This window comes from Vulpes vulpes, chromosome 8, assembly GCF_048418805.1.
Source record: "Vulpes vulpes isolate BD-2025 chromosome 8, VulVul3, whole genome shotgun sequence".
Lineage (NCBI taxonomy): Eukaryota > Metazoa > Chordata > Mammalia > Carnivora > Canidae > Vulpes > Vulpes vulpes.
The window spans coordinates 94,012,908-94,022,056 of NC_132787.1; the positions used below are offsets into that span (position 1 = coordinate 94,012,908).

The following is a 9,149-nucleotide window of genomic DNA, read 5'->3' on the forward strand; positions in this document are numbered from 1 at the left end:
TCTCAGCAAGAGAGTGCACAGGGTGCAGGAAGGGCATGGCTGGGAGTGGAGATCGTGAACTGATGGGGATGCTGAGCAGTGGCTAGATGGCTGAAGAGGAGGGAAGGGCCTGGAGTCTGTGCAGTTCAGCGCTCCTACTCAACTGCTGGAACCCAGCTGGCTCTCCGGGCAGGTCATTTCTAGATTGTTCACATGGCAATGCCATGGCAACTTTCATCAAGCTTATGCTATAATAGTAGTATTGATCGGGCACCTTAAAGTCTAGAAGGAAAGGTTTTGGACAACTTGTTTATGCACTGGGCTGGAAAGGCAGAAAGTGCCCTTACTAAGTACCTATTTTGTGTCTGGCACGGGCTGAGGTTTTCACTGACTTCAGTTGGTGAGGAATACAGCACAATTCCTGTCCTCAGAGAGGTCAAAGTCCACATGCCTGTGGGTGCTAACCTTTGCCAGACAACAGAAGGAATAAACAAGGTGGTAATTAATGAAGATAAAAGGAAGTAGCAGGAGTAGTAACCAAAGGACTAAACAGAGTGGTAATTAATGAAGATAAGAGAAATTAGCAGGAGTAGCAGTGAGGAAGTGCTGAGTTTCAGAGTACCCAGGATTTGTTTTTCTGCCAGAACTCTGGCCTTAGGACAAGAGAGTGCTGCTTTTAGAACATTTCCGAATAGGAGGCTTGATTTCTTAAAACTAACGTTCTGCTGCTGACTTGTGTTCTTTGTTTACCTTGTGGTCCACTAGGGCTCTTCGATCTTCTTTTCTCCATCTTGCATCTACCTTTTATATAGCAGCATCTATCTTTTGTATAGTTTGCCATCTTTCCCTGGGCTGTTCCTTCTCAACACTCAATATTCCAATAACAAAAAGGTGGAAACAGAGGAAATAATTTTGTAAATGTTCAACTGATTTTATTTTTCCTTCCCCCCAAACAGCTTTATTGAATTATAATTTATAGACCATAACATTTACCCATTTTAAGTATGCGATTCAATCAATTTTAGTAAATTTACAGAGATGTGCAACCACCACCACTGGCAATTTTAGAACATTTCCATCACCAGAGGGAATAGTTTAAGGGCACAATACAAGAAATATGGGTTTATTCAACCTGCTTGAACATGCATTTCTGAAATTATTGTGCTTAAAATCTGTCAGCAAATTTTGAGTTACTTCCTGGTATACTTTTGCAAAAAAAGCAAAATGAACTGGAAGGAAGAATTCCTGGGCCTGAAATCTTAAGAAACCATTATCCACTTTGCAGATCACTTCATTAATAAACAGATTATTACAAAAGTAATTATTTTAGAGATGGCAAGTACCATTAGTTAATACTTTGTTGTTGTCTACTGGGACTTATAAAAAGTCTTTTTAATTTGGTCTTCAAAAATCACTTACACCCACAAAACCACTTCAGTCAACAAAATAAATCTAGGTATGGGCAAACCTTAGTTACCATGGCAAAAACAGCTTTATCTTTTTACCTTTTTAATTTGTTTCCAGTGAGATTTTCTTTCCTCTCCAGTAATCTTTGTTTTGTGGAAAGACTTGTCTGGTGAGTCCCATCCCATTGCTTTGCAGAAGTGGCCACCCCTCTGGCATGAACGACACCATTCAGTCACCCAGTCCTTTGAGGGTGAAGAGTACACTGAATCATGAATGCTCAGATGGCTCCATTGTATGTACCCCATTTCTGAAAGCCCCAGTTAGAAAGTTCCGAATCAGTTGCTGGCTTCTCTGTTAGGTATGCCTTTCCTTTCATGGGCTGATCCCTCTGATCAGGGTTTATAGGATGGGATAACTCCTTTTCCTTTTTTTTTTTTTAAGTTTTATTTCCTTTTCTTCTAGTCTTATATTCTGTCCTCTTTAAGCTGTATATCCTTCAGCTATAGAAAATTGCTTATTCCCAAGCAGAAGAAGAAATCATTCTTCCAGTAAAGGTATAGGAAAAGTGTGCCTTAAGATGGAAGCTCTTAGAATGCTCTCAAGTTCCATTTGTAAGAGTATATTGGGGGTTAAATATTATACTGCTGTCTGCTTTTTGTTAAAAAGAGACAAATGCCCAGAAACAAAATTACATCAGAGACTTAGTATTTATTTGTAAGTTTAGAAAATGAAGTCATTATACATTCAGAGAAGTGCACAGTATTGAGGATGCCCCCTGACACATTTTTACGTAGTGAACATACTCTGATCAAGGTAGAGAACATTGCATATACTCCTAAAGCCTCCTGTATGCCCCACTCAGCCTTATCTCCACAGAGTAGTCAACATCTGTCTTCTATTGAAAATAGATTTGTGTTACCATATAAATGGAACCACACAGTTTACTAGATCCCTGCCCCCACCCCCCTTTCTATGGTTTTGCTTTCCGAGGATTTACTTCTTTGGTTTCAGTTACCCCTGGTCAACTGGGGTCTGGAAGCAGATAATCCTTTTGACATATCTTTAGAAGGCCAATAATAGCTGAATGTTATGTCATAACCCCTACATCCCCGCCTCACTTCGTCTTATCACATAGTATTTTATCATCACAAAAAGAAAGGTGAGTACAATATAATTAGCTATGTTGTATTGTGTGTGAGATAGAAAGAGAGAGAGAGAGAGAGAGAGAGAGAGAGAGAGTCCATATTCCCATTACTTTTCATTATGTATGTATAGAAAAAAAACCATACTATATGTAGGTTTGGTACTGTCCATGGTTTCAGGCATCCACTGGGGATCTTGGAATATATCCTCTGCAGATAAAGGGGGACTACTGTATGTATATTTTTGTATGACTTTTTTTTCACTCAGCATTAGTGTCTGTGAAATTCATTCATGCTGTTGCCTATAGCAGTCGTTCAGTTTTTATACTGTTTGTTGCATTTAATATTCCATTGTATGACTATACTATGTCATAGTTAGCCTTTCTACTGTTGAGGGACACTTGGGTAGTTTCTAGTTTTTATCTAGTGGGGTAGTGTCCCTACGAACATTTTTTACACCTCTGTCTGTGCGCCTATGTAGGTATGTCTAATAGAGTAGAATTGCTAGGTCATGGAAGTGCAATGTTTAGTTTTAGTAGATAGGATAATTAAGACTTTTTAATTCTTCTGGAATCAATACTTTCAGGCTGTGATTTTTAAAAAAAGAATTTGTCCATTTCATCTAAATTATCTAATTTATTGGCACAGGATTCTTCATAACATTTTCTCATTGCCCGTTTGATATCTGTATGAATTTCTAGTGATGACACCTTTTTTCATTAATGATCTTATTCATGCGTTCCTTTTTTTTCTTTGATCAATCTTTCTAGGAATTTGTAAATTTTATTAGTCTTTTTGAAGAACTAATTTTGGACTTAGTTGGTTTTTCTCTCTTCTATATTTTTTTTCTATTTCATTTTTGCTTACATCTTTACTATTTCTTTCCTTCTAGTTTATTTGCCTTAAATTTGGTGTTCTTTTCTAACTCCTTGAGGTAGTCATTAGATCATTGATTTTTTGCTATTCTTTTTTGCTAAAATATACATTTAAGGGTATAAATTATTCCCTTAAGCCTAGTTGAAGTGCTATGTTACACATTTCTGACATGTTGCTTCATCATTATTATCCAGTTCAGAGTATTTTCTAATTTCCATGGAGATTTCTAATTTCTGATTTGGTTCTTGAATCATGGGTTATTTTGAAGTGTTATTTAGTAACTTCTAAGCATTTGAGGATTTTAAAGTGTTTCATTGACCTCAAGGATTTTTTTCCTACTCTACTAAGAGGACATACTCCATTTAATTTAAATCCTTTGCAATCTATTGAAATCTGCATTATGATTTAGAATATGGTTTATTTTGTTAAATATCCCATGCACACTTGAAAATAATGTAATCCTGCTCTTGCTGGGTTAAGCATTCTGCATAGGCCAACAAGGTCAAGTTGGTTTCTCATGTTGTTGAAATCCCCTTTATCTTTACTGATTCATTGTCTGATTAGCCTATCATTTGCAGAAAATGGATATGAAATCTTCAACTATGCTACTGGATTTACTTATTTTTCCTTTTAGCTCTGTCTGTCTGTGCTCTGCATGTTTTGTTTTTAGATGCATACACGTTTTAGATTATTAAATCTTTCTGCTGAACCAAATATTTGTTGTGAAATGCTCCACTTTATTTTCCAGGAATACTTCTTGCCTTAAAGTCTTGCTTTGTCTGATAACAGTATAGATAAGCCAGCTTTCTTTTGGTTAGTGTTTCTGTGGCATATTTGACTTTCAACGTGTAGGTGCCCATCTGCCGTAAACAACATATAGTTGGGTCTTGCTATTTTGTGTTGTTTTTTCCAGTCTGACAGTCTTTTAATTTTAATTAGACAATTGAGTCCATTTTCAATCTAACAAATTCCTGATTTTTTTGTATTAGTTCTATCATCTTATTATCTGTTTTAAATTTGCTTGATCTGGTTTTTGTTCTTCTTTTCTTTCCCACTGCCTTCTTTTAATAAAGTGTTTTTCATTATTCTAATTCATTCCTCTATTAGTGTGTTAGTTATGAATTCTTTTATTATTTATTCAGTGTTACCCTAGGGCAGGGGTTGGCATACTTTTTTATCTGTGCAGAGACAGATAGTAAATATTTTAGGTATAGAGGGACATACACAGCCTCTGACTCCCTCTTCCCTCTGTCTCCTCTCCCTCCTCCTTCTTCAACTATTCTCTAAAAATGCAAAACCATTCTTAGGTCCCAAGCTATATAAAATAGGCTGTGGGCTGGATTTGAATGTGGGTGTTAGTTTGTCAAACTCTGCGAAAGATATACCATATGCCTTCACAGGATCTACTCTCCAATTAATAATTTTACTACTTCCTGGATAATATATGGACCACACATCACCCTAATTCCATTTGCTCAATTCTTTTCTTCCTTTTATGCTATTTTGGTCATGTATTTTATGTCTCTATGTATTTGAAATCTCACAAGACATTATTATTTTTACTGCTTTAAATAGTTAATAGTCATTTTGATTTGCTCTTCTATTTGCCATCTGGTGCTCTTTCTGCATTACTATTCTTCCAAGTAGGATCATTTTATCAGAGTTGCTTTGTCTGGTATTTCTTTTAATGTGTGTCTGTTGGCAATACATTTTCTAATTTTTTATTTGCTTGAAATTTTTTTTTGTATTCATTTTTAAGGGTATTTCTGCTGGATGTAGAATTCTAGACTGGCAGTTTCTTCCCTCTGCCCTCAGCCTTTTAGCTCTGTCATTCTGTTGGCTTCTATTGTTTGTGTAGAGTGGGTCTTATTACTTCTGCTGAATTTTTTTTCCCTCCTCTGTTATTTTAAGATTTTTCTTTTTATATTTTTTTCTGAAGGTTTAGTATAACGTGCCTTTGTGTACTTTGATTTTGTGTCTTTGAGTTTGTTGGTACTACTTGAATCTGTATACTCTCAGTCTTTATCTCTTTGAATACTGATTCTGGTCTGTTTCCTCTCTTCTAGGATTCAAATTCCACATATGTTGATTCTTTTTACTGTGTCTCTCATGTTATTTTACATTTTTTTTATTTCTCTGTGTCTCATTTTGTGTAGATATGTATATGTGTGTTTAATCTTTTCTTCTTCTGTTTCAATTTGATGATTTTTCTACTGTCCTATTTTCCAATTTACTAATCCTCTTTTCTGTTGTGTCTAATCTGCTGTTAAACCTATCTATTACCTGTTTATTGAATCCTTAATTTTAGTTATCATATTTCTGAGTCCTGGAATTTTTGTTTACTTCTTTTAAGAAAGATTCCAGGTTTCTATCTTTCCATCTATTTGAGCATATTAATCTTAGGTTTATAGTCTTTGATAACCACAGTATGTAGGTTACTATATGTTTTTCTATAGTCTCTCTCTTTTTAAAAAGTTTGGTTTTATTTCCTAGCATGTTGTGTAAGTTTTGACTGAATACTGGAAATTGGGAATGAAGAATTATTGAGGCTCTGAATAATTTTGCCTTCCTTTGGAGAGGATATATATATATTTTTTTCCTAGAAGGCAGTATACCTTGATCCTATCAGGAATTGAGATATTTTGAAGTAGGATTTTAGGCTTTGTGAGCGCTGGTCTCTGCCTGGCTTGTCTCATCTCTTAGGATATGATCCTTCATCTGTCTCAATAAAAGCCTAGGTTATTTACTGAAATTTCTCCTCCTTGATGGGCCCTGAACATCAATATTTTTTCTCCCTAGCACTTTGAGACTACTGAAACTCTGACTGGTTTTTCAACCTCTTAGAAGCTGTTTACTGCTTAGTTTCTTGGCCGCTTGCCTATCATGTGGAAAGCTTAGGAATGAAAAAATTCCTTGAGGGAAAATCAAGTGCAGAATGCCTGACTTATTTCTATTTAGGCTTTTTCTCCAGGATAAGAGTTCCTTATGTTCTGAGTAATTTGGTAGATTTGCACTTCAATTTTTGGCTTCTCAGACCACCTAGGCTACTACAGTTCTAGACCAATGTCTCTCCTCTATTTCATTGATACCTCTCGAGAACTGGAAAATGCCTAGAAGGGAAAACATGAAGGAAATTTAGATTTTACTCACTGTATTTCTCTTTTCTCCAGAATCTTGGCCTCTAAAGTCCCAGCTACTTTTACTCTCCAATGACTTTTAACAGCTACTTTATGCAATATATTTAACTTTTATAGTTGCTCTTGGCCAAAGTCTCCAGAGATTTGTTTGTTTGTTTATTCATTTTTGAGTTTTGAGTTTCATATTTTATTTATAGGTAAATGAAGAACATCTCCTGTAAATGCTAATTTGGGACAAGAAGAGCAGTATAAAGTAGTTGCTGGTTTCACAGTGATGTGTGAAAGGAGGCTATGCCACTGTTTGTTTGTTTGTTTTGAACAATGATTTTGCCATTAATAAGGGGAAAAAAGATGTGATTTCTTCACATTGCACATGTGAAAGAATTCAAAGTAAAAATGACTTTTCAAAACTCTACAGTCTCTAGTCAAATGTGTGTGGTAACCAGGATGTCACTTTTATGCAGTGACAGCCTCTGCTTCCCACAACCAATAGTCTCTGAGTTGTTGACCTAATACTCATCAAGGGTATCTGCTTAATTTGGAATGGAGAGACTCTCATCCTTCAGAGCTTGAACTTTGAGCTTCTCAGCTTCCATCTTGGTGTGCTGTTCTATGCTTTGTTTTTCTAGGATTCCTTCAACAGACACTTGGTGGGGTGTGTCACTGTCTTTTCCAATGATATTTCTTCTAGTAGGACCACATTTTCTCCTCTGTCCACAAAAATGCCTTGAGGAATATCACTGTATTTTTTGTCCACATGAATATGCTCCACAGCCTGATGTAGCACTAAATTAGCAACTTGATCAATGATTCTTATAAAACTGGTAAATGTCCTTCCAATTTGAATCAGGACCAAGTGCTTTTTATCTATGCCCTTGGTGAGGCTGGCCATGGTGGGCATATAGTTCATTCTGAGCGGAGATAGGGCTGCAGTGTATAGCAGTAGTGGGCCAGCATGACCAATACCTCTTTCCTTCCTCTGCAGTCGCTGCCTGGGCAGGACCCCAATAGGAACCAGGACCAGGAACAGTATGTCTGTCCCAGCTGTCAGCAGCCCAGATCTGCTGGAAACTCCTCTAGAGATTTATTTTTAAAAGTGGTTTCCAGGACATGTCCCAGGGCCATTGCACATTTAGCTCTGTCTCCTGCACCTTTTTGAGACATCCTCAACTGAGGGCTGCCAAGGTCTTCTGGCTTCTTCAACATCTTTGACAGTAAATTATTAAACTCTATTGAATATAATTTGTAAGTATTAACTATTTTGTGTTTTTTTAAAAAAAAGATTTTATTTGTTTGAGAGAGAGAGTGAGAGAGGAGCAGAGGGAGAGAGACTCCCAGACTCCCAGCTGAGCATGGAGCCCAAGGTGGATGCAGAGCCTTAGGCAGGGCTCGATCTCATGACCCTGAGACCACAACCTGAGCCAAAATCCGAAGCTGAACACTTAACCGACTGAGCCACCCGGGTGCCCCAAACTATTTTGTATTTTAAAATTAAGATTAATGTGCCAAGTATGATCATTCTCAATCAGATCACTCAGTTTACCTCAACACTGATTCTCTATGAAATAAAGTTTACCATCTTCCATTTTATATTGTTGTGAGGCATTTCATTTCAAACTTACACGCACATACTCACCATATATCATGCCTCTTTTGGCCCCTCTGGCAACCCTGACCTGAGCTGACATTCTGACTCTGTTGTTATGTTGCAATATTACCAGAGTGAGGCGTCCTTCAACCCCTGGCCTTCAATTATTTTATTTAGAATAGAGGTAGGGGCAGGGAATCAGGTAGGACCAGGTAGGCTCACAGGGTCCTTGCAGCTCTGGTGGTCAATGTGTCTTCTATGCTTTGGTTTGGGGAATCCTTTGTGAAATAGTTGGACACTTAGCTGATCAGAACAGTGGATCCTTAGACCACAGAGCTCACTCTCCTAAGTCAGTTAGTCACTTGGTTGAGGAGCCATTTTCTCTGGGGCCTGGGACCTGAATGGACAAGCTGAGGCCCTGGGCGGTGGGCTTTCCAGGGAGCCACACCTTGGTGTGAATGACCCAAAGAGAGAAAACATCTCACATTACACCCAGCACCCCTAGTGCTGCACTGTTCAACCATCTCATCCAGGAATTCCACATCCAGAGGTGATTGACTCTCAGGTTTGTTCCAAATGTTTCCCTCTTCTTCTTCCTGAATCTGCCATCTTGTAAGAAATATATAAAAAAGATCAACCTCTCCTTTGCCCAGAGATAGTTTTAACATCTTCAGTGTAGGATTAGTCCCTGTGCAGACCCAGAGCCTGTTTCCTCCCTTCCTTGCCCAGAGTGGTATCAGTGGATGCTGACCCATGCTGGTTGCTTTTCCAGGCTCCCCTGCCAGAGAGCTCCTCTTGGGTTTGGTCAAAGAGAGGCACTGGAGGGAGAATAAAGGCAAAAAGAAGGGAGAAGCTGGCACATTTCTCTTCCCTTCCCTTTGCCTTGAGTTGACTGAGTCCTTGGAAGACCCTGCAAATTCCATGGCCCCCGCATCTCAGCCATTAACTTCCTGTGGTTCGCAGCCTCTGCTGAGTGACCTCAGGCCCCCCTCAGGTCCTCTGTGGCTCTTCTCTGGATGG

General features: G+C 38.1%; 1 pseudogene; it reads right to left on the reverse strand.

The window, feature by feature from the left end:
- Positions 1 to 7,050: 7,050 nt before the first annotated feature.
- On the reverse strand, positions 7,051 to 7,451 carry LOC112932109 (U6 snRNA-associated Sm-like protein LSm1 pseudogene; annotated as a pseudogene).
- Positions 7,452 to 9,149: the final 1,698 nt, after the last annotated feature.